This window comes from Staurois parvus, unplaced genomic scaffold (genome assembly GCF_062004578.1).
Source record: "Staurois parvus isolate SC_StPar_1 unplaced genomic scaffold, SC_StPar_1.0 ptg000354l, whole genome shotgun sequence".
Classification (NCBI taxonomy): Eukaryota; Metazoa; Chordata; class Amphibia; order Anura; family Ranidae; genus Staurois; species Staurois parvus.
In genome coordinates this window covers 1,283,780-1,310,377 of record NW_028318150.1, presented here as the reverse complement: position 1 = coordinate 1,310,377, position 26,598 = coordinate 1,283,780, and positions in this window count along the sequence as shown.

Below are 26,598 nucleotides of genomic sequence, written 5' to 3'. Positions count from 1 at the left end.
TAAAGCTTCATGATTTGAGTCTGTATTGTGTTAAACACAAACAACATTTAGGCTACCCTCTTACTAAAGAATCTTTACCATACATTATACCTTATACTCACTAAAGTGCACTTACTGATCAGATGTTATTTAGTTTTTCTTCAATAGATTGCCAACTTTTATGGTTGATGAATAATTCACTTATTGTATAATGGAACTTCATGATGGTACAATTTATATCTGCATTAGTCACACAGACTTGATTTCTCCCAGAGATATCAATTGGAAGATCTGGAATTCTAATGCAGTGGATATTTTCACTGAACAGGCAGCAATACATTTGATAAATGATTCATTTTTCATATAATTCATTATTTTATATATTTATGTGTTTTTCAGTAACTTGCTTCTGTCAGCTAGCTTATGCACTACAATTACTTTAGTGCTATTTTTCAGAGAATTAATGCACTGTAATGTATTGCTACATATACCAAAGTCCTCCCAGATTTTCATATTCTGTATAGCTCTCTCTCCATGCAACTGTTCTGTTAATACACAGAACCCCTCCAGGTAGAGAGAAGAATGCAAAGTGCAGTATTGCCCACATGAATGTAAATGTCAAGTCTTGAGAAGTTAGGTGCAATTCAGCACAGCCTAAGGATTACCACATTACAATCTGACCGTAAAATCTTTGTACAATCAAACTTAGGTTTATCGAAACTATGTAATATGATGACTTAGATAAATTATCCAATTAATTGATACCCAGTCAGACAGGCACTTTTGTTACTTCTTTATTGGTAAATCTAAAAGAGATTGTATATTCAGATTGTAACATGTATGGTGAGTTGAGCTCTAATGTCCTGATCCTAGAGGTCAGGGATGGGACAAGGGGGAAGTGGGGAGGGGCAGAAGCCCTGGGCGCAACAATGTTCTGATGGGTGGAGGTGGGGGGGGGGGGTTCTGGCTGATAGTGCTGACTGCTGCTGCTTTGCTGTTCAAAAACTTAAATGTTTTTAAAAACAGTAGATAATATTAAAGCAACAAAACATGAAACTGTTAAATTTCTTTCACTTTGCAAAAATAAGTGCCAAGAGATGCCACCAGCACCACCAATATTAACCGCTTGACCGCCCTCCTATAGTAGAAGTACTGCTACAGGGCAGCATGGCTGCGCAAAATCATGTATATATACTGTACATGATTTGCATTTCCAGGTAGGGAGCGTATGTGCACACAGTGGACACAGGAACATTAAGATCTTTGGAGATGGACTTGTAATCCTGATATTGTCCATGCTTTTCCTCAATTTTTGTTCTCAAATACTCAGCATATTGTTTGCTGCTCTTTCTCTTCTCCATGCTCCATGTGGCACACAGGGAACATGGAACAGAAAGGTTGAGTACGTTTTTCCCATTTTAACTGGTTGCCAATGGGATCTCTATATTGTCAGCACCTGTTAATTGATGCAGGTGCATTTAATTACAAATTACAGGAGTATAACAAACTTGGAACACAATTATTTCTTACAATGTTGAGAAGGTGCCAATAATTTTGTCCAGTACATTTTTGGTGTTTTGCGTGGAATGTGTCAGAAACAATTGAGTACTGTCCGTGATACTTTTTTTATTTGCACTAACATACAATTTTGAGGACAAGCTTTCGGGGTATGTCCCCTTCTTCAAGGTCTAAGCAGTACTATTAAAAATCACAAAGTTTAAGCAGAATGTTAGAATGGATTGAGAGAAAAAAAAAAAAAAGGGCTACAGATAAGATACATCAAAAGTGAGGGGGGATACAACACTCACACAGAGGGGGTCAAGTTTTAGCTAATAGATAGTCATAAAGCTGTCGGATAGTGGTTGAGGAATCCCATGTCCAAATTAAGACCGTTATCTTTAGTGTCAAATAGAATTATCATTCTTAGTTCAAATGTTTTTCTTTCCTGGATGGATTTAAATTTTCCTTTCAGAACTAAAATATTGAGGTCTTCCATATTGTGGCCTGGTTGTGAGAAATGGTGTCCTACAGGTGTGCAGAGGTCATCTTCTTTATGTTCCTTGATGGTATGTCTGTGTAAATTCATCCGTGTTTGCAACCTCTGTCCTGTTTCACCAACATAAGATCCTTTGCTACATTTTCTGCACTGGATAAGGTATACAACATTACTGGAGGTGCAGCTGTATGATCCGGAGATATTGAAGATCCCTTTTGAGTGTCTGACACTTTTTGATGGATTGATTTGGTTGCACAGCTTGCAGCGTTTCTTATTGCAGGGTTTGCTTCCATTATTTGTGGCATCATAATCAGAAGGAAGTTTCCTACTGATTAGTTTATTTCTGAGGTTGGGGGGTTGTCTGAAAGCCAGTATTGGGGGTTGCTGGAATATTTCTTTCAGAGTTCCATCCTCTGTTATGATGGGTTGTAAATCTTTGATTATTTTTCTTATCCCTTCTAGTGCCGGGTTGTATGTAGTTACTAGAGGTACACGGTTGTTTGTTTTTTTCTCTTTGTACTGAAGCAGATTTTCCCTTCGGGTTCTCAAGGCTGTGTTTATGCTGGTGTTGATAGTTTTGTCCTTGTAACTTTTCTTATGGAAGGCGTCTGCTAGTGTCCCAAGATGTTTATCTCTGTCTCTTGGGTCAGAACATACTCGGTGGTATCTGATGGCCTGACTGTGTATCAAATTTGGCTTTTTGTTTCTCCACTTTTTTGTGTCATACCAATACAAACAAAATAAATAAACATGAGAATGTCTAAACATTTGTAATTGCAACAATTTTCTGGGTGAAGTGGTGCATTATCTGACAGAAATGCAGAGGTGCCAATATTTTTGGCCATGACTGTAGTTGCCAAGCCAACTAGCCTCTTTTCCAACATTATAGAACGTATGTAAGTTTGAGCTTTGAGAAACTATGTTCACCACTAGCCATTGATACTGGGAGTTTTAGAAGGATCCTTAGAGCAACAGAAAGGTTAGGGACATTATCTAGGAGTTTTTGTTGTAGTATGTTTTTGATTTTTTTACTATATTGCCAATGTTTTGGACCAGGGTGGTGCTGTGGACATAGCATATCTTGATTTCAGCAAGGCATTTAATACAGTTCCACATAATGATCTAATATAAAAGTTGTACAAGCTAGGAGTTAGCCCTTGGGTGGTTCAGTGGATACACAGCTAAAAGATAGATACCAGAGTGTGGTTATAAATGGGGTTCATGCGGAAAAGAGACCAGTCACCAGTGGTGTACCACAAGGCTCTGTGCTAGGTCCTGATCCATTTAATATATATGTAAGTAGTATAAATAAAGGTTTGTTGGGTAAGGTATGTTTTTTTTCTGATGTCACAAAGGTGTGCAATAGGGTTGATATCCCTGGAGATGTATGTAACATGGAACATGATATGGTATTGCTGGAAGATTGGTCAATAAAGTGGAAATTGCAGTTCAATGTTTCTATAAGTAAAATAATGCACCTAGGGAAAAAAAATCACTTGCAAGAGTACAACATTGGGGGTACATTGTTGGTCAGTACTTCAGAGGAAAAGGACTTGGGGGTACTTATTTCAGATGAATGCAAAATGAGCAAACAGTGTGGCCAGGCAGTGGGGAAAGCAAATAGAAGTCTAGGATGCATCACTAGAGGGATCACCAGCAGGAGGGAGGAGGTCCTGATTTCCCTATATAGATCTTTAGGTAGACCTCATTTAGAATACTGTGTCCTGAAGGGAGAACTGACAACTCATGAGGCCCCCGGGCAATAGGAGATAATGGGTCCCCTGTGTCCCCACCCACACTCAAGCCACACCCACACAATGCCCCACCTACATATTGCAGCTCAGCTGCATAGGGGGGTATTTAAATATCTACTGCAGCATAGCCTACAAGGAAGTTCCTGGCTTCTTTCTGTAAAAGCCACTGGGCACTTCCAGTTTTAAAGATGGCTGCAGCATGGCAGTCATCTTTACGACCCTTTTATGAAAGCAGTGGGCATGTGTGCAAGATCATAATTTGACAGCACAGAAAGAAGTGCGGTGTGCACATAAATGGATGTCGTTTTTGGGGGGCTGTAGGTAACGACTGCTGGTTACATTGTACAGATGACAGAGAGGTTATTTGCCTTCTGCGGCTGTTCAGCTCCCACTCAGCCTCTTTCCTGCATGGGTACTTCCCCCCCACAACTTTTTTTTTTTTACTGACAGACCATGGAAAATCTACTGATAGGGTTAGCGGGATAGAGACAGAAGAGGGGTGGGAGAGAGAGATAGAAAAGTAGGACAGAGATGTAGGAAGGGGAGAGAAGGTGGGGGGAGAAGGAGGTGGGGGAGAGAGAGGGAGAGAGAGAGAGGGGGGGTGGGAGAGAGAGGATGAGAGAGAGGGGATGGGAAAGGGGGGGTCGAGAGAGAGTGGGAAAGAGAAAGAGAGAGAGGGAAAGTGTGAGAGGGAGAGAGAGGGAGAGGGTGAGAGAGAGAAAGGGTGAGAGAGAGACGGTGTGAAAGAGTGAGAGTGAGAGAGGGTGAGAGAGAAAAGGAGGGAGAGATAGAGAGGGGGAGAGAGAGTGAGAGGGGGAGAGAGAGAGGGAGAGAGAGAGAGGGGGGGAGAGAGTGAGAAAGAGAGGGGGGAGAGAGGGTGAAGGAGGGAGGGGGGGTGAGAGAGTCCTAATATACAACAGAAAGTAGAAAAATCCTCATTAAAGTAAGCAAAATCTTCTTTCAGGCAGCTGTCACCAGAAAAGAACCAGAGGTATCCCCAGTGGAAGATTTCCCTCTATGCATGTTTCAGCTATAACTTAAAATTTGGGATTTTTCATTACTTACTACCAAGGTGACAATGTTGACTAGAATGAAAAGAGTGAGTGCTGGAGCACGCTGATGTGGTGCAGATTCACAGTGAATTCTGTGTGTTTCCCACACCGCATCATAATCTCACTCCGTTCATGCAAACCATGTGATTGGGTTAATTGGATCATATGGGTGTGAACACCCATGCGATCCGATTACAGTGTGAAAAAATGGTGCACCTTTCATGCGGGTGCGGTGCAATTTGCGGTGTGATTTGAGCCATGCAAATCATGCTGTAAAGAATCATGTGAGATTTGAACAGGAATGCGGTGCGATTCCTTTCCGAATTACATGCAGTTTCCCACACAGCAATAGTGTGAACCGGGACTGAATCTCCACAGCAGAGACAAAGACAGCAAAAAAAAGCTTGACAGTTGTTCTCATGCTTGCATACACTGGCCAAAGGGAAAATGATGACTTTATATACCATTAATGAAAGCCTTTCTCAAACTTTTTTAACACAGAGAAACCATTGGAATAACTTTCTGGTCTCAGGGAACCACTTCTAATAACCACTTTTATGTACTGCGCATGGTACATTAGTGTAATGGTTAGTGGGAGGAATGCTGCTTACATTTGTGGTCAGTTGGAAGAACCCCCCTCTTACAGATAATCAAAAAAGTGACCACTTACTTTTCAAATGTCAGAAATTGCTCATTGCTCAAAGAACTTCTAGTAACCTCTGGAGGAACGCTATAGTACCATGGAACCCTGCTTGAGAAAGGTTGATTTACAGCATGATTCAATGTAAACATAGGTCAGGTGTTTGATAAGAAGATCATTATATCTATATAATCATTGTACACAGATTGGTTATGGTGAGCTTTAATAGATAAAATGAATCAATACAGAAATCCTACTAAGGATTTCTGTATGGCGTACAGCTTGCTGTAAAAACATTGCTGTAGGCATGACATGATTTCTCTGTATATTCTGATAGACAAGCTTTGATTGTCAACATCTGAATAATAAACTGTACAAGACAAAAGAAAACAAACATTCAAGTCAATAAGCAGACAAAGTATGTTATAAAAGTAAACCGATAACCAAACTGTATTTTTATTGTGTAAAATGAAAATTGACTTTTTAATAATTGAATATTGATCCTGTTATTCAATAGTTAAAAAATGGCGTGTACAAGAATACATTATATTCTCACACCTGTCTAGTAATCATGACACAATTTTTTTTTTAAACATGGACAATTCCTCTATTTTTTTAAGGCAAATATGGTATCCTAGATTGAAAAAAGACGTTTCACAATTGCATGAGGGTTTGTGATATCGCTTTTGTGAATCTTTAAGTGCATGCCTACTGAAAATAAAGACTGATGATAACTCTGGCCATTGTTACACCAGTCCGTGTGTTCCTTAGAATATAGCTGACTAAAGCAGCTGCACAAATTCAGACATTAATCGTAAAAACATCGTGAGATCTTACAACAGGTGAGAACACCCTTAGTGTGACAATCAGTGCTCTCAGTGGTCAGAAGTACATGTCAACTCATACAGATGCTCTAGACGAGGGGTGTCCAACTAAAGGTTGATTTTTTTTGGGGGGGGGGGATTTTTTTTTGCAAAAATGCATTTACACTTAACGAACGCATGTGGCTGAAGAAAACTTTGACAGTGTCTCTTTATTGGACTTCTATAAGTTTTATCTTTGCAAAGAAAAGTATCATACTCTTCACAATCACGCCTTATTTATGTCATCAGTTTTTGGCAGCACTTCTATTTCTGAGCAATTATTTTCAAGGATGAAGCACACAAAGGGCAACATTAGATCCAAAATATCTGATGAGCACCTTGAGAATTCATGTAAACAGACTTTACTGTCTGTCCACATCCAAATACCCTGAGATCCGATCGGCTCAAACAGAGAAGATGGATCCCCTGCCATTTTCTTTTAGCGCACCGGATAGGACCTGGATGTAGGCGTTTGTAAATGGTGAATGCACCATATAATTAGGTCCGCAGAAAAACTGACAGGCGGACCTGATTGGATCCGCCGTATGAAACAGACCAAGCTGTCCTGCAGATGTAGCAGTTAGAGGGAGGAGACAAACCATTCTGACTATGATCATCTTTTATTTATTTATGTAAAACCTTTATCCCAATAGGAATATAACTGTTGTGGTATCTGCTTAAAAGTGTTATTGGAGTTTGTCTTCAATTTGTTTAGTGTATTTAAATCTGCTAGTCCATCTAACTCCCTCCCCCTAAAATGACAATTCTGCTGTCCAAAGCTGTCTTTGTGCTCCTTCATCCAGAGTGTAGGTGCTCTAATACAGAAGGTGTGTTACTGGCTGGATCACCAAGTGAAAACAGAGGGGGAAAAAAGAATAAAAATTAAAACTAATGCAGTCACCATTAATTGGTAAGCTGCAATATATAAACTTTTTGGTTTGGGGGGTGTATTACCACTTTAACCACTTGTTGACCATGCTATAGCTGAATGACAGCTACAGTACGGTCTTCCAGTTCTGGGAGGGCATCATATGATGTCCTCCTAGAACTGCACCCCCCCCCCCCCACGTGCTCTCTGTGATCACTGTGTCCTTTGCACACAGCTGATCACATGGCACAGTAAAGGGCCAATCACAGCTGCCTTTTACCACATGATCAGCTGTGCCCAGTCACAGCTGATCACCATGTAAACACACTTGCCATTATCAGCAGTACTTTCCTCACACTGATTATCAGTGCAGCCCCAAAAGTGCCCATCAGTGCTGCCAATCTGTGCCCATTAGTGCTGCCAATCTGTGCCCATTAGTGCTGCCAATCTTTGCCCATCAGTGCCACCAGTCTGTGCTGCCTATCAGTACCGCCAGTCAGTGCCCTTCAGTGCTGCCAATCAGTGCCCATCAGTGCCTATAATTGCCACCTTTCAGTGCTGCATATCAGTGCAGCCTCATCAGTGCCTCCTTAGCAATGCCCACAAGTGCTGCCTCATCATTGCAGCCTATTATTGCCCATCAGTGAAGGAGAAAAATTACCTCTTTGCAAAATTTCATAGACAAAACTAAGAAAAACTTTTATTTTATTTTTTTTTAGCAGTGGTGATTATATACCACAAAAAGGAAGCTGTATTTGTGTGAAAAAAAATGATAAGAATTTCACATGGGTACAGTGTTGTATGACCGTGCAATTGTCATTCAAAGTGCAACAACACTGAAAAATGAAAATTGGCCTGGGCAGGATAATCTGTCCAGGCCGGCCTAAAAAGTGTCTAAGATAAAAGCGTTTCCAAAGTGCATGCAACATGTGGTGTCTGCAAGTACAGTATCTCACAGAAGTGTGTACACTGCTCACATTTTTGTAAATATTTTATTATATCTTTTCATGTGAGAACACTGAAGATACGACACTTTGCTACAGTGAGTGTACAGCTTGTATAACAGTGTAAATTTGCTGTCCCCTCAAAATAACTCAACACACAGCCATTAAACTCTAAACTGCTGGCAACAAAAGTGAGTGCACCCCTAAGTGAAAATGTTCAAACTGGGCCCAAAGTGTCAATATTTTGTGTGGCCACCATTATTTTCCAGCACTGCCTTAACCCTCTTGGTCATGGAGTTCACCAGAGCTTCACAGGTTGCCACTGGAGTCCTCTTCCACTCCTCCATGATGACATCACAGAGCTGGTGAATGTTAGAGACCTTACGCTCCTCCACCTTCCATTTGAGAATGCTCCACAGATGCTCAATAGGGTTTATGTCTGGAGACATGCTTGGCCAGTCCATTACCTTTACCCTCAGCTTCTTTAGCAAGGCACTGGTTGTCTTGAAGGCGTGCTTGGGGTCGTTATCATGTTGGAATACTGCCTTGTGGCCCAGTCTACAAAGGGAGGAGATCATGCTCTGCTTCAGTACGCCACAGTGAATGTTGGCATTCATGGTTCCCTCAATAAACTGTAGGTCCCCAGTGCCAGCAGCACTCATGCAGCCCCAGACCATGACACTCCCACCACCATGCTTGACTGTAGGCAAAACACACTTGTCTTTGTACTCCTCACCTGGTTGCTGCCACACACACTTGACACCATCTGAACCAAATGAGTTTATCTTGGTCTTATCAGACCACAGGACATGGTTCCAGTAATCCATGTCCTTAGTCTGCTTGTCTTCAGCAAACTGTTTGCGGGCTTTCTTGTGCATCCTCTTTAGAAGAGGGTTCCTTCTGGGACGACAGCCATGCAGACCAATTTGATGCAGTGTGTGGCGTATGGTCTACTCTGAGCATTGACAGACTGACCCCCACTCCTTCAACCTCTGCAGAAATGCTGGCAGCACTCATACATCTATTTCCCAAAGACAACCTCTGGATATGACGCTGAGAACGTGCATTCAACTACTTTGGTTGACCATGGCGAGGCCTATTCTAAGTGGAATATGTCCTGTTAAACCACTGTATGGTCTTGGCCACCGTGCTGCAGCTCAGTTTCAGAGTCTTGGCAATCTTCTTATAGCCTAGGCCATCTTTATGTAGAGCAACAATTCTTTTTTTCAGATCCTCAAAGAGTTCTTTGTCATGAGGTGCCATGTTGAACTACCAGTGACCAGTATGAGAGAGTGAGAGCAATAACACCAAACTGAACACACCTGCTCCCCATTCACACCTGAGACCTTGTAACACTAACGAGTCACATGACACCGGGGAGGGAAAATGGCTAATTGGGCCCAATTTGGACATTTTCACTTAGGAGTGTACTCACTTTTGTTGCCAGAGGTTTAGACATTAATGGCTGTGTGTTGAGTTATTTTGAGGGGACAGCAAATTTACACTGTTATACAAGCTGTACACTCACTACTTTACATTTTAGCAAAGTGTAATTTTTTCAGTGTTGTCACATGAAAAGACAATAAATTATTTACAAAAATTTAAGGGGTGTACTCACTTCTGTGAGATACTGTACCTGGGTTAATCTTAAAATTGATTTTCCTATAAAGCCCTTTGAAACCTAGGACCAAGCTGCACACTGAGCCTCAACTTCTTTCCAAAGCAAGATTAAGCCCTGCTCTGGGTAGTCCTTTCCCCTGTCATTCAGTTGTCAAATGCCAAAGCCCCTACTGCTCACTAATGCTCTGGCGTCTGGCAGTGGAGTCAAACAGTCGGGGCTAGTCTTAAAGCAGCTGTAAAGGATATTGTTTTTTAATTAAAATAATTAACAATTTATACTTGCCTGCTCTGTGCAATGGTATTGCATAAATCAGCCCTAAACCTCCTCTTCTGGGGTCCCCTGCCGACACTTTTGGCTGTTTCTCTGCTGTGTGTGCCTCCATAGCAAGCTGCTTGCTATGGGGGCACACCTGCAGGCTCGCTCCCATACTGGGAAGGGGAGGTGCATGGCCCAGCTCCCTCCTCATGGGATTTGATTGACAGCAGCAGGAGCTGATGGCTCCTGCCCCTGTGTCCTATAAGGGGAGGAACAGAGACGGGCACAGCGCTGGATTGAGATAGGACTCATATAAGTATATAGGGTGGTGCTATAACTACTAGGACATTTTTTCACTCTAATGCAGGGAGTGCATTAAGGTAAAACATGTCTTGGCTTTAGAACCACATTAATCTTGACCTGAAGCTGGTACAACTTGCACATAAAATCTAAAAGGGCTTTTACTGGGATATAAAGATCGAAACAAACACAGGTCTATGCACTTCAGCACTGTTGCTATCTTAAAGTCACATTGTTGCTATACTGAACATTTTGTTTCTCAGCATACCTGCAAAGGTCTGTAAATACCTTACCTGCTGCCTCCTCCAAACATAGCTCCAGTCTGAAGAAATCTTCATGTGAAGTCCACAGGGAAACCACCACTTCTGGGAGTGTCAATCTCCTGGGTCTCCTGCGGTGGCTATCAACAATGGTGATGTGGATATCAGCAGGAGCAACCAATGATAGCTGTGGGGGACCTTGGAAATTGACAGTCCTGGAAGTGTTAGTTTTCATGCAAACATCACATAAAGATTTCTCAGGATCAGTGATGCAGACAGCAGAAAGGTAAGTAATTACCAACTTCTTTTACAGATGCTTTGATTTCAAATATTTAGTACAGCAACAGGGTTGCTTTGAGCACTTTATAGGCAAAGTTGGGATCACTTTTAGCTCCAGTTTTGTGCAGAACAAGGTTCTTTCTGACATTTTTTATTTAAAGCCTCCTGTCAGATATTAACAAAGAAGCATTTAGTGCCGACTCACATACAGTATATATGGATTTGGATGAGGTTTGAACCGCATCCAATCTGCATGACATGTTAAATAACATTGCTTCCTATGGTGCCTGTTCACATACATCCAGTGCATTGGCAGTGTGGATTGAAAAAGAGTCCTGTCTGATTTCTGAGCAGTGATTTATTGATTTATTGCTGTAGGTTGAGGCCGGACTAATCAGTGCGGTCTGGTTCAGGTTCAGATTACAGGCTCATTGACTTCTATGGGAGCCGTTTCTCAATTGCACATGTCATGAGTTTGTGAACACAATTTCAGGGCAGCTTTCTCTCTTCAAATCCTGACTTGAACCAGACCTGAACCACTGAACGACTGCTTTTCAATTCACACTGAAACCAGAGCTGTCAAGCCGCACTGCACAAATATGAATCAACACTAACTGCAGTTATGCATTTATTAAAAAAATCAATAAATAGGTTTTATGTTACTAATATTAATACCTGAACTTAACTGAGTTTCAACCTGTTGAAAAACCCTGTACAGCAGCACTCAGACTGTGAAAAAGAGTATATGGGCCAATCAGTCTTGAATTTTATATGTACCAATAAGGTTTTTATTTGGTAGCAAATTTGGAGATATATATATAGATATATATTTTTTTTTTTTTTCGGTTTGAATTGGGAATAAAGAGTAAAAATTTGGAAAAATGTCTTTGCCTGTACTTTTTCCCAACACAACATTTACATAGCTATCTCACTCTAAATATTTACTGCAAAATATTATCAACAAGGTCTGCTGATTAAAATGATATCATATTAGTGCCATTTTTATGTAATGTAATGTAAAGCTCAAAGTGAGAGTTGGGGAGATTTACTAAAACTGGAGCACTCAGAATCTGATGTAGCTGTGCATGGTAGCCAATCAGTTTCTAACTTCAGCTTGTTCAACTAAACTTTGACAATAAAATGTGGAAGATGATTGGTTTCTATGCACACCTGCGCCAGATTTTTCACTCTTCAGTTTTAGGAAATAAACCCGTGTGTTTTACTTTAGGAGAGCTTTATTTCCCTTTTCATGCTACATTGTAACACACAGAAATCTTTGCATAAATTGTTAGTGCAACATTAAGATAAGATATAGTTATGTTGACAAGGGCTTAAAATGAATAAAACACTGACTTTTTTCATAATTTTGTGATTGCTAAAAAAATTACATTGCATTTACTTACGTGAGCATTTTGTGCTTGTGCTTTGTGTTTGTCAGTGAACAAATATGTCATCTAGATTATTATTATAATACAGGATTTACATAGCGGCAATGGTTTGCTCACGCTTTACATTATAGTTAGAGATGAGCGAATTATTCAAAAATTCGATTCGGCTGATTCGCCGAATTTGCGGAAGAAATTCGATTCGATGCGAATTTATTCGCTGCGAATTTAACATATTAAAAGGGTTTCTAGGCTTCAGAGAGCCTTTATATTAGTGCAGAACACTGTACCTTTAATTTAAATGCCCTTGGAGTCTGCTGGGGAAGAGAAATAATACTGTCAGTCAGTATGACATGCAGATGAGTGCCGTCGATCTTAGAATCACCGCACACTTCACTCATTTGGGCAGTCACGGGGCAAGAAGAAGAAGAAGAAGAATGAAAAGAAGAATGAAAAGAAGAATGAAAAGAAGAATGAAAAGAAGAATGAAAAAAAGAAGAAGAATGAAAAGAAGAATGAAAAGAAGAAGAAGAATGAAAAGAAGAAGAAGAATTAAAAGAAGAAGAAGAATAATGAAAAGAAGAATGAAAAGAAGAAGAAGAAGAATGAAAAGAAGAAGAAGAAGAATGAAAAGAAGAATGAAAAGAAGAAGAAGAATGAAAAGAAGAATGAAAAGAAGAAGAAGAAGAATGAAAAGAAGAAGAAGAAGAATGAAAAGAAGAAGAAGAAGAATGAGAAGAAGAATGAAAAGAAGAATGAGAAGAAGAATGAAAAGAAGAATGAAAAGAAGAAGAAGAAGAATGAAAAGAAGAAGAATGAAAAGAAGAATGAAAAAAAGAAGAAGAATGAAAAGAAGAAGAAGAAGAATGAAAAGAAGAAGAAGAAGAATGAAAAGAAGAATGAAAAGAAGAAGAAGAATGACAAGAAGAAGAAGAATGAAAAGAAGAATGAAAAGAAGAAGAATGAAAAGAAGAATGAAAAGAAGAAGAAGAATGAAAAGAAGAAGAAGAATGAAAAGAAGAATGAAAAGAAGAAGAAGAAGAATGAAAAAAAGAAGAAGAATGAAAACAAGAATGAAAAGAAGAAGAAGAAGAATGAAAAGAAGAAGAAGAAGAATGAAAAGAAGAATGAAAAGAAGAAGAAGAAGAATGAAAAGAAGAAGAAGAAGAATGAAAAGAAGAATGAAAAGAAGAAGAAGAATGACAAGAAGAAGAAGAATGAAAAGAAGAATGAAAAGAAGAAGAATGAAAAGAAGAATGAAAAGAAGAAGAAGAATGAAAAGAAGAAGAAGAAGAATGAAAAGAAGAATGAAAAGAAGAAGAAGAATGAAAAGAAGAAGAAGAAGAATGAAAAAAAGAAGAAGAATGAAAACAAGAATGAAAAGAAGAAGAAGAAGAATGAAAAGAAGAAGAATGAAAAGAAGAATGAAAAGAAGAAGAAGAAGAATGAAAAGAAGAAGAAGAAGAATGAAAAGAAGAATGAGAAGAAGAATGAAAAGAAGAATGAGAAGAATGAAAAGAAGAATGAAAAGAAGAAGAAGAAGAATGAAAAGAAGAAGAAGAAGAATGAAAAGAAGAATGAAAAGAAGAAGAAGAATGAAAAGAAGAAGAAGTAGAATGAAAAGAAGAAGAAGAAGAATGAAAAGAAGAATGAAAAGAAGAAGAAGAATGAAAAGAAGAAGAAGAAGAATGAAAAGAAGAAGAAGAATGAAAAGAAGAAGAAGAATGAAAAGAAGAATTCCAGTACAGCAAAAAGTGTATCTGCAGAGAGCTCCGCTATTTCTGACAGTTCTCTGACAGTTCCTTCACATTTACAGCGGTTGAAACATTGTATCTATTTGTTTCCGAATAAAAACATCTGTATCCTAAATAGAAACAAATAGATACAATGTTTCAACCGCTGTAAATGTGAAGGAACTGTCAGAGAACTGTCAGAAATAGCGGAGCTCTCTGTAGGGACACTTTTTGCCGGCTGTAGAAGGGATGAAAATCGGCCGATCGGGAAAAATTTGATTCGCGCATCCGAAGTTTGCTAATATTCGGATTCGGTGCGAATCGAATTTTTCCTAATATTCGAAACGAATTCCACTTCGCCAAGTTCGATTCGCTCATCTCTAATTATAGTGCGAGACAATACATTAACAATACAGTTCAATACAAGAGGGAATTGAGGACCCTGCTCCACGGAGCTTACAATCTAGGAGGGAGGGGTGAGTGGTACAATAGATAAAAAACTGTGGGGGATGGAGTGGTTGGAAGAGTAGAGGATTCCAGTATTAGCAGAGGGCGGGATAGGCTTCCCTGAAGAGAAAGGTTTTCAATGATCGCCTAAAGGTAAGTAGAGTAGGTGATAATCTGATAGATTGGGGTAGGGCGTTCCAGAGGATGGGTGACGCCCTGGAGAAGTCTTGGAGACGAGCATGGGAGGAGGAGATAAGAGAGCTAGAGAGTAGGAGGTCTTGCGATGAGCGGAGTGTACCAACAGTGACTTGGGGATTCTTTTTGAGTGGGGATATTTAAAAAAAAAATATATAGATATACATATACATATAAACACATATAGCCTATATGCATGTTGTGATTCTGTTTTTATTTGTTGGCTTTTTTTTTTTTTACACTTTTCCTTCTTTCTACATGGGGGTTCTGGTTCTGATCGGTTGAGACCAGATCTAGTCCCCCCATGCCTTTTAGCAGCAGAATACTTCTAATAGTGATTTTTTGGTGACTGAATTCGCCCAGCAAAAGATCACTACAGCAATGATTTATTGCTGTAGGGAGAGGCCGGACAGAGCTGCAACAGCTTTACCTTAGCCTCAGTTCTGACAGGAAGTCCCAGTGTTGGATGCCAGCTATCACCAACCCAAAGCTTTTCTGCATACTCATTTGGTCAGTAAAGGCATTCAAGACACTGAAGGACCACTAGAGAACTGATGGAAATAAACTTTCTCTGCTAAATTCCAGACCATGGCACAGACTCAGCAGTTTCGAGGGGTGATGACTACTGAATATTGATGTATTTAATCCATCACTACAATACAAAACTTTTTAAGGCTTCTAAATCGAAAGCTGAAGTGAAATGTTACCAAGCCATGATATTAAGCTCAACGTGTTCAAGCTTAATCCAACCATATTCTTTCAAATGATTTCTTCATGCCAAGGGTACATCTGTAGGTGCCAGGCCAAAGTCATAGGCAACAAATGTACAAGCAGGTATCATTACTGATATGGTATAACAAGAATGACAGCTTTGGGTGTCTATCAAAAGAAACTACATACAAAATTTATACCAAAGTAGATAAAAATGTAACAATAACTTTATTAGCCAAATATTCCCCCAGGTAATAACAAAACCCCCCAACAAAAAGATACATAAAAACAATTAAAAGGCCAACAGCAGTAGCCAAAAGAAGACAATATACTGAGTTTAAAACTTGTCCTCAAACTTCATACAGAATATAACCTTATGGCATAGATATAAGGATGAACACAATTGGGTTAAAGCAAAACCTATGATTGAGTTGGAACAAGGTTAATTCCAAAGTCTGAGGATATATTAAGATGCACATAATTGCTGGCCAGCAAAAATAAAATTAATCTTTAGAATTATATGTAGTAGTTACATTCATTAATTGAGCACATAAAACCTTACAGGATTACAAGTAAATTTTGATAAATCAGACTGCAATAGCACATAACTCCTGTAACTGCAAGCAATGAATATATTCAAGATGTGGTAGCAATCCAAGAATAGAGACAGCAATTAGAGGGTTCCCACATCACATTAAATGTGTTGCCCAACTAGCTCAGATTTAAAACCCACAATCTCCATTACTGTATAAATCACATCCAAGCGTTCTCTGGCAGACCCCCAGGGTTAATCTATGGTATCATATGGGAACCCAAGATTTGACCAGCTCACTTGCCTCCCACTAGAAAGGTATCGTTATTGCTCTCTATATGGGCTATTATCAATTCAGTAGGCATTCAGTGGATGCTCAATAAGATACAAAAGCAGTTTATGTGGCTATTTGTATAATACAAATATTAACCATTCAGAAAAGAAATGCAACACAACAAACAGGTGATGATACCCACAAACAGCTCTAAAGGCATCAAAAGCTAAAAGAGAAGTTGAGGTTTTTTTTTAATACATCATACTTACCTCGGTGGATGCAGCATCTTACCCCCCCGCCGGCTTTAACACTGAGAACTGAGTGATCAAAGCCCGCTGCTCACTCAGTTTGCAGTGCTCCATTTGTAAAGAGCTGGTGACTATCAGTCACTGCTCTCTGCATTCCCTCCCCCCCCCCCACTGGACCTTACTGTAGCACTAGGCTTGGGAGGGGGCAGGAACAGCTAGCTCAGCCACTCAGAAGCTTGCTGAGAGGCTGAGCCACATGCTGTCCAGGGATCTGGGTGGATCCTGACTTTAAAGTTGGGATCTTTCTCCAGCATGGATGGGCTGCGTGATGTCAGCTGACAGCGGACTTTAACCAACTGTCAGTTGAAAACAGGTCACAGGAGTGCAGAATGAACTGCACTCCTGTGACCCACATGAGAAGCACAGCCAAACAAGCTTTGGCTGTACTTCTCCATTAACATGAATTTTTAACATTACTGTTAGGCCCAATGTACACAGTGGTATTCAACACGCTTTGGCGTATACCAACAACACATGCATTTTAACCTGGGACTTAAAACATATATTAAAGGAATCTGAAAAAGCTTCAAAACAGGTTTTCTGTAAGAAAACAAAAATAAAAATTTGGTAGTGAGATATAAATGGAAGAATATTGATTATTAATTTGATGAGTTCCGGTTTTTGATTGTTAGTATAATGGAACTGATTTACATCTGAAAGAAAAAAATGTTTTTGTGTTCCAACAGTTCTGGAGTACAATCTGTCAAAACTGTCAAAAAGGCATCTGTGCCTGTAGAGGTTCAGAGCATGGATTGCTGCTAATGGCTGGAGCTAGTAGGACCCCTTGTGTTTAAATGTTGCATACTTTGTCAAATTCTAGATAGCTGCGGGGACAAAATCAGATATCTGATGTGAGCACTTACTCTATGCATTTTCTGATGCAAGTAAAAGTAAAACAGCTATTAACTGTGATTCTATGTTTATGCCACGGCCATCCTTATAAAAAGGTTGATTTTCCAGCATCTTATACAAATACCTTGACATGGATTAAATTGATATAACATATAACTGCCACAATTTAGTTTTAACTTAATTTAATTCATTTTATTTAAAAAATACATATTTTACAGTTTTATTTTGGCTGTTATAATGTTTAAAACTGCCCAAAAATAAAAATAAAATTGATTCTTTGCAATATAGCAATCTGGGTGTACTCTGCACAACACTGGTGTACAGATTGTTGCCAGAAGTCTAATTTCTCGCTTCTGTGAATAACTTTTCCCTGAAGCCTGCACTCCATCAGATTTCAGGCATCCCCTACCATAGTAGTTTTACTTTGGGTGATATATTTTCTGAGGCTCCTCTTCACCTTATGGATGCAGAAACTGCAGCTTTTCTCATTAAAGTACTAAAATGACACATGCAATTTTAATAAGAGCTGAACCTTTCATCTAGAAATCATAGCAAGAAAGATCATGGTAGGAAAAACACCCAGGCAAATTCTTCAAAACAGAGAAAGGTGTAAATACTGTATGCAAAATATTGGCTAAATCCCTGCAATTGATATAGTTCATCTAGAAGAGATTTTATTTTCTCTAGAGTTTAACATGCCCACATGTACTGTCATTTGAGGAAATCTCTCAACTGTGTTCATACCTAGGTTCACCAAGGTTCCTGATAGCAGCATGAGCCTATGCAAGCACTGGAGACTAACAGATTCCATTTAGATGTCCAGTCAACCTGAAGTTCAATTCTTTTTTTAGATATTGCAGAGCTAAATCACTTTACTGGTGGTGAGATCTCTGAACGGGTAAGTGCTTATTATTGCAGAAAAGTCATAGCATGTCTCTTCTGAAATAAAGAGCTACCTGTTTTTGACAAATTAGGGTTAGATCCACTTTTAGATTATGGAATATGTAAATCAAACATTATATATTCCTGATATGTGCCTGCTGTACCATGTACTTGTATGAAAAAGAATCCTGTTCTTAGTATTGCTTCCTTTGTATGAAATCACTGCTTCTCTTGCCAGTCCCTCTGCTTCCCTATTAAAAACTGGCCACACTAACCAGGAGAACACACCATGGTCAGTCGAAAAAAATGTGTGTGACTTGCGAGCCAAACTATATACTCAATAAAGTGTTCCTATGGATCGCCAACATTTAACAAATAACTCAAACTGTGCAACCTAATAAAACATTTATAAATGTAGCGTTCCCTAAAAAAGATATTAATACATACTTATAATTTGTGATGAACACATAACATAATCAAACCATACTTTTATAGATAAAACAATTATAGTGACATGATTTGAATGAATAAAAAAATAAAAATACAAAAAATTGTGGTTATTATTTTGCTCTAAAAAATATGTAGTCCCATCACTCAATAAGTGATCTAAAAATCGTGACGTGGTGACTTATTAATCATGAAATAGTGACTTTCCGTGATCCTCCAACCAGTAAAATTGGGCGCTCACCTCCTTCTATGCCTAAAAAATAGGCTACACACGCTTGTGGTTCACACAACCTGGAACCTGCTGGAACAGCTGTAGCATATCATGGATATGTGATCTTTCCTGTGGATACCTCGGTAAGCCCCTGATTAGCTGCATATCCCCGCAGGGATTAATCCCTCCTTGATCTGCCAGAAATCACCTGCTTTTCTCCTCCTGATTATCTCCTCCTCATTCGTTCCTGGAGGATCATGTCCTCTCTGTGGTCCACCAACAAAAAGTCAAAAAGCCATCTGATGACCACTCTTATTCCGCCTAGACATGGATATTTGTCATTCTTTTATGGGTTTCTCACTCTTCCTTGTTTTTTCCTTTCTTAGTTTCAGTAAAGGTTGGTATTTGTCTGTGTCCTTTCTCAGACTGATTGGAAATGTCTGTCTTCGTTATTGGCACCTGTTGTCAACATTACATATTTCTGATATGTGCCTGCTGTACCATGTACTTGTATGAAAAAGAATCCTGTTCTTAGTATTGCTTCCTTTGTATGAAATCACTGGTTCTCTTGCCAGTCCCTCTGCTTCGCTATTAAAAACTGGCCACACTAACCAGGAGAACACACCATGGTCAGTCCTCTAGCAATGCTGGGAACCCAATATGCTCTCCTCCAATGATAAGACTTGCCCTGACAAACCCCCTGCACAGCCAGAAGATCAGTGTGCTGCTGTTTCTCCTCTCCAGCTCTTACACAACTGAGAACAGGGGGTATGTGATCACCTATAAAAAAGCGGAAAAAGTATTTATAATGTTTTTATATCTACAGTATACACAAATGTTTTGCCTTTTATTTCTATTTTAAACTGAATGGGTTGTTTTACAAGGTGAGGGTTTACAATCACTCTAAATGCCTCATAGCTTTGCTTTAACCATTGCATTAATGAGCTTACTTCTCAAGGCTAGGTTCCCTCAATTCTTTACATATAAAATTAGGCTGATGTACTTAACGAGTTGCAAATATTCACTCAACACCTGTGTGAAAATTCACTTCAATTATCCAATCAAGTGCAAAGGAAATAAACAAACAGGAATTTGCTGTTTACATGACTGGATAGTGTCTCTCCAGGCAAAAATGAAAAAGATCCTAATGCAAGGTTCCATTAAAATATGCATGTTCCCATTAAGTAAAGGAAAACATGCATATACGGGCAGCACAGTGGCTAAATGGTTAGCACTTCCGCCTGGCAGTACTAGGGTCGTTGGTTCGAATTCCAACCACGGCACCACCTGCCTGGAGTTTGCATGTTCTCCCTGTGCCCGGGTGAGTTTCCTCTGGGTACTCTGGTTTCCTCCCACACTCCAAAGACATGCTGGTAGGTGAATTGGATCCTGTCTAAATTGGCCCTAGTATGTGTATGTATGAATGTGAGTTAGGGACCTCAGATTGCACGCCCCTTGAGAGTTAGGGATTGATGTGAATGTACAATATATATGCAAAAGCACTGTGTAAATTGACGGCGCTATATAAGTACCTGAAATAAATAAATAAATATTCCTAAGCTAAGGCTTGTACAAATTTCACAAGCAGCTAGGATCCATCTTCAAAAACCTAACCAACCTGCATACAACTTTATAGGCAGTTGAAAAATGCATAGTTAAGCCACAGTTAAAAGGACAACATTTGTTCTGGTAATGAAAAGATTTAAAAAAAAAAATACAGAAGACTATTACTTTATCAGGAGAACAGCTTTGAACCATAAATGTTAATAAACACAAAGGGGTTGATTTACTAAAACTGGAGAGTGCAAAATCTGGTGCAGGTTTTTTTTTTTAAGCTTAATGCACCATGCAGAGCTGTACCAGATTTTGTACTCTCCAGTTTTAGTAAATCAACCCTAAAGTGCCAAATGCCCCAAGATAGAACCAGCTAAAAGTATTATTTAAATGGCAGTTTTTATAAGTTACACATACAAGTGAGAAAAAGCTGTTTAAGAAGTGCCATTTGGACCATTATTTTATGTTAAGTATATGTAAACCCTCACCTTGTAAAACAACCCATTCAGATTAAAATAGAAATGAAAGGAAAAACATTTGTGTATACATTAAAAAAACATTATAAATACCTTTTATAGGTGATCACATACCCTCTGTTCTCAGCTGCATAAGGAGCTCAGAGAGCTGAGGGAGGTGAAACAGCAGTTCACTGATCTTCCCAGTGAATGGCTGTGCAGGAGGATGTGTCAGCACCATTCTGATCTTTCAAAGAGAGCAGGCTGAGTACTCAGCACAGCCAGAAAACTGACCATGATGGGAAAGATGTGCTCTCATGTCTAGTGAAGTCAATTTTTAATAGGAAAGCAGAACTGGCAGGAACACCAGGGATTTCACACAAACAAAGCAATACAAAGAGAACAGGATACTTTTTCATATAAGTGAATGATACAGCAGGCCCATATCAGGACTATGAAATTTTGGGTTGACATATTCAAGTGTGAAGTGTGAAAACGTCTTTGGCAAATCACTGTCATTGGCGCAGATTTATAAGGTGATCTGCACCAAGAATTTACTGTTGTCACAGCACAGAAATATAATACATACATTCAGACTTACTGGTATTCATATTTCTGCTTGAGCCTCTCTGACAATTAATGGTGGTGTTGAGAGTTGGCCTGCCACCTCTCACATGTGCCTAGTCGACTATTGCTAATATAGGTGACCTAACTGGCCAACAGGAACATGTGGGTGGAGGCAGTCCATTGCTTTGCACCACTAAACAGTGTTGAAAATTGCTTGTTATAACAACCTATGATGTAAAAGACTGTATGGAATAGGTACAGTATATGCAGCATTGCTTGGTGCCTGTATTGTGATTCCACAGCTTGTTCAGTGCCATTACTGTACTGATAGGTATATTTTAATGTGTCCAACTTTTATAACATTGGCACTTAATTATTACAGGTTCAGACCATACAACAAGATTGTTAAACTTAGGCTGTCAACTGCCATTTTTCAATTTAGTTTATTTTGATGTACTTCATAGCCAAAGCAACTACATTTTTGAATAATTACGTTTTTGTCAATGCCAACTTTTACAAAAACAAAAGTAAAAAGAATGATGGTAAAACAAGAACTGTTCCTTCTGCCGCATGCATATAGGACATAAATTAATGACAGTCTGGACAAGAAATATTTACTCATGTTTAATTGCTGAATTAAAGGACTCATTTATAAAAATCTGTCAGAAAAAGAAGATGCAATTGAAATTTTAAAAAGACAGCTATACAGATTGAAAAAAAGATTCTTGTCCATTGGATCACTAGGCAGTGCAGTTGATTTACTAAAGCAAAACATTGCTCACTTTGGACAGCCAATCATGTGCAGGGGGATTCAGAAATGTGTAGTTTTCTTTGCATCTGATTGGATTGATGAAGTGGATACAAATTCACTGGGGTTAATTTACTAAAACTGGAGAGAGATAGCAAAATCTGGTGCAGCTTTGCATAGTACCCAATCAGTTTCCATTTTTTTTTTTTTGTCAAAGCTTAATTCAACAAGCTGCAGTTAGAAGCTGATTGGCTACCATGCACAGCTGCACCAGATTTTTCACTCTCCAGGATTACTAAATCAACCCCAATGAGTTAGATGAAAAAAATGTCCTTGATTGGTAAATCAACCCCATTGTCTTTCCTTTCTATTTATTTAATTATTTATTTTGTAATACACAAGGCTCTACATAACAAAATTTCATCTTTTTAAAGAAAAAAAGCAGTTTTATACATAACAGAACCATCATGACAGGGAGATTTATGTGTGCGGCAGTCTATTATTGCAAGTGCTATCTATTTCTCTGACAAGTTTACTCATGGCATTGTCCCAAGTTTCCACCACTTAATATAGGTGTCTGACTCCTGTGAAACATGTTGTCGAATAATTTAAATCTGTAAGATGTATGCTCTAGTTTACTATTGTCAAGATTATTGGAGCAAGGAAAATAAAGAGGCTGTAATGAAAATTTAACCTCTGTCAAGCACTGGATGATTACCTACGTCTTCAGGTTCCTCCATCCAGTTCAGATGGGTTATTTTTTGACAATATCAGACTTGTAACGCAATAAATTTAAATAGGTGTATTAGCCGCTTTCTTTGAATTAAACGTGAAAAGCCTTTACCTGGTTCATATACTACATTCTTTGAGGGATCTGCTAAAATAAATTATTCAACTGAAGCTGTAAAAAGGGCAGAGGCGTCTGAACAGCAACTTTAAAGGTGATAGAGAGTAGAATTTCAGGAAATTGAATCCAGGTCAGAAATTCAATTACTTAATGACAGCTATTTTGTTTCAGTTAGTGGTTCTAGGTGTAGAGGAGTGCTCTTTTAGTCAGCAGAAAATACAATTTGTTAAAGGGAAAATCAACACATGGCTGGGTAAACAAGATACTCTTTTTGGTTAACTAATGTTTCAGAAGCAGTGCTGTATAGCCTTGAAGCCTCTTGTCTAAGAGCTCTTGTACTCGTACTTTGACCTTTCTTTCGTGACACGGGGTTTGTGAGAGAGTGGGAATAAAAAGCAGAATAAAGGAGAGAAATAGAAATAAAGAAATCGATGGAAAGAAGAAAGACACTTTATTTTATTTACACAAAATCAACCTATTTTTGAGTGAAACGCTATTACAACTGCTTTGGAAACAGATTACAACCAAGCTGTTTCCAGCCAATTCATGCGTTAAAAAAGAAATAATTCCTGACTAGCTTCTATGGGCTACTGCTTCTTCTATTATAAAATAGACAATCAAAAACTGTATGGAATTACACATAGTTTAGTACAATAGCATATCACTCTGACATAATAAAGTGAAATCCAATTGCACTTTCAAGGAGTATTGTACTTTGCACATCATTACTGATGTTTGCTTGGCCTTATTGAATAGGTCTTATTGCATTACTGAATGAATAATCATATGTTATAAACAAAATAGACAAATAGACCATTTATGCTAGTTTTTAAAAAGTAATCATATTTCAGAAAATAAGGAAGATTTAAAGTATAAAAACAAGAAACAAAAAAAGTGTCTTATGCTTTTTTTGTACATTTTCCCTTTCATTTACAATAACAATCTACTGTGTTATATAAGCCAGAAGGGAAAACAACAGGTGGCAAATAGGATTTTATTTAAAAGCTTGTAACTGTTGTGCTTCCAATAACAATGCTTTTCCTCCTAGCTTATTGTATACTAGAGTAGATGTGTCATCTATACTCTACTGCACATTAAACAGATAGATGAGCACACATCACTTGCCTCAACATATGTTGCGCTAAGGGCTAATGAATACCTAGAGTTTAGGTATGACCATGCTGAAGTGCAGACTGAAAGTTGTCTAAGTGCACTGTACCACACCTGTCAAAACCAAAAAAGCTGCATCTCCTATGCAGAAAAGGGCCTTTATCATACATTGAAAGCAGGGCTCTCCTAATGCATGGGCACTCCTGGGCACTGCCCAGGGGTCCTAGGTGTATAGGGGACCCAGGAAAATCTTACATTATACTTACCAACTGTCCTGGATTTGCCAGGACAATCACGCTTTTTACTAAGCTGTCCCAGGATGGCCTGTGCAACATCCTAGAACCTGGACTGTGCCCTCTTGATCCCAGTATTGTGCCCCCCTGACTTCCCCTGTACTATGCCCTTGCAAAGTGTAGCTTCTTTTACAAAGTGAACAGTTTAGTAAATCAACTACTAAGAGTCCACAGAACATACATCAACCCCAATGCTTACAACAACCCAAACAAACATAAAAAATGAATACCTCTACTGCATTGCATGTGGCAATGATCATGTGGCTTGATCAAGCCTAGGTATTGAATTGAGGGCTGCAGGAACATGCGCATGCTCTGATTCAGTTAAGCTTTGATAATAAAACCTGAAAGCTGATTGGTTACAGCTATACCAGATTCAATGTGCACCAGTTTTGGTAAATATCCCCCAATATGTGCTTGCCTCTGCCAGTCCCTGCTGTAAAAGTGTTTCTCCACTCAAAATGTAAAAAAAAATAAAGTATATCCATCAGAAGAGAAATACAGAGACTGTCATTGCTGGCTTCCAGAAAATTCATGTTGCTTGGCTATACTTGACACAAATACTTCTTTTTTGAGTCACATAACAAGAATGCTCGAAAAAGTGTCAGAATTCCTTATATTCTATATGCTTTACAGTGACTCAAAGCAACTGGCAATGCTGTGTACCACACTTCATGGCATTGAAATAGAAGTTATAGGTTTGTTTTAAAATTAAACTGCAGGTTCAGGGCTTTATTATATAAGTGAACAGGCTGACTGTAAAGCCACTTGATCATTTCTATAGGCAGAAGAAGTGGTGGTATCCCTCCCCCCATCCATAGTTATTGGGCTTTGTTGTTCCTCCTCAGAGCCCAGGATAAATAAAACTACTATCAGCATGATGAGCTGTATGTATGAAGAAGAGTTTACATACCCCATCTCTACTCAGTACAGAGAACCTGGAAGTGATCTGCCTTGAGCACTTCTGGGTTCACAACTATAAGATGACAGCCGGCGGGTGTAGAAACTGACTAGGGCCTTTGATCAGCTCAGGGAAGAATCCTGATGCCTGCATTAGGAAGACCTTTCACTGCACAATACCATCAGCCCCTTTGTGATAGTAATAAAGTGAAATATATATATATATATAAAAGTAAAGTTAAAAAGTAAAACAATTTAATAAAACAGATTAAAAAAAATTAAAAAGTATAAAGACTCCCCACCATGCCAATACATGCACCTTAAAATATGTGCACCTATGATGCCCATTTGTACATAACTGTAAATTGAGTAGAACAATATTGGGTATCACCATGTGCAGCAGAATCAGAGGACTAATTTTAGTGCCATAGTGCCATTATTTATAGTTATTAATGAGCTGTAAAGACTTTTTGCACGACGCCTATGGAAATATTGGGTATTGTAGTTGTTTTGTGGGTGCACGCAATCTACTCAGAGCTCTGACTAAGCCTGCTTAGCTGAAATGCACAAGCTTTTGTACCATTGCCTTAACCATGGTTTTTCCACAGTAAAGTATTTTGAAATTTACGGTCAAGATCTTGCATTTGTAGTATTTAGATCTTCAATAGTGTACCAGGAACCTTAAATATTGGGAACTGTATTATGCAACTTTTAATTTCTGCAATTGCCTGTACATCACAATGGTCAATGAGGATTACCATCAACATGACGGACCAATAGCAATAGTGAGGTTGGAGTGAATGGGCTAGCTCTAAACTTTCACTGCAGAAATTACAAACTCCATAATACAGTGCCTCAGGCCTCAAATAATGATGTTTGACTTACATGCAACATATCTGGGTGCCTGTAGTTTATTCATATTGCTAGTTTCATTCATTTAAATGATAGGTTTACATGAATGTATTCTAAATAATGCTTTTGTAAGTGACAAAGAAATAGATGATTAGAAAGTGAAATGACAATCACAGAGTATGATCTGGACTTAGGAGCATTTACAATCACAACCCCGATGGACACAAGACACACCTCTCTTTTAGATTCAAAGATCAATTTAAAAATATCCAGAACTCAACCTGCCAAATAAATACATCTCCTGGTCTACATTAAACAAACTGACAAAAATAAGTTGACCACAGTGAACAGATGACTGACACCGACATGTGGGAACAGTATTAAATGTCCATGAACTATGCAGCAAGTCCAGCAGTCGGTGCTAGTTTAATGACTGTATGTCCCTGCAGCACATGTAAGATATTTGCAAGAAACTCATGAAGCA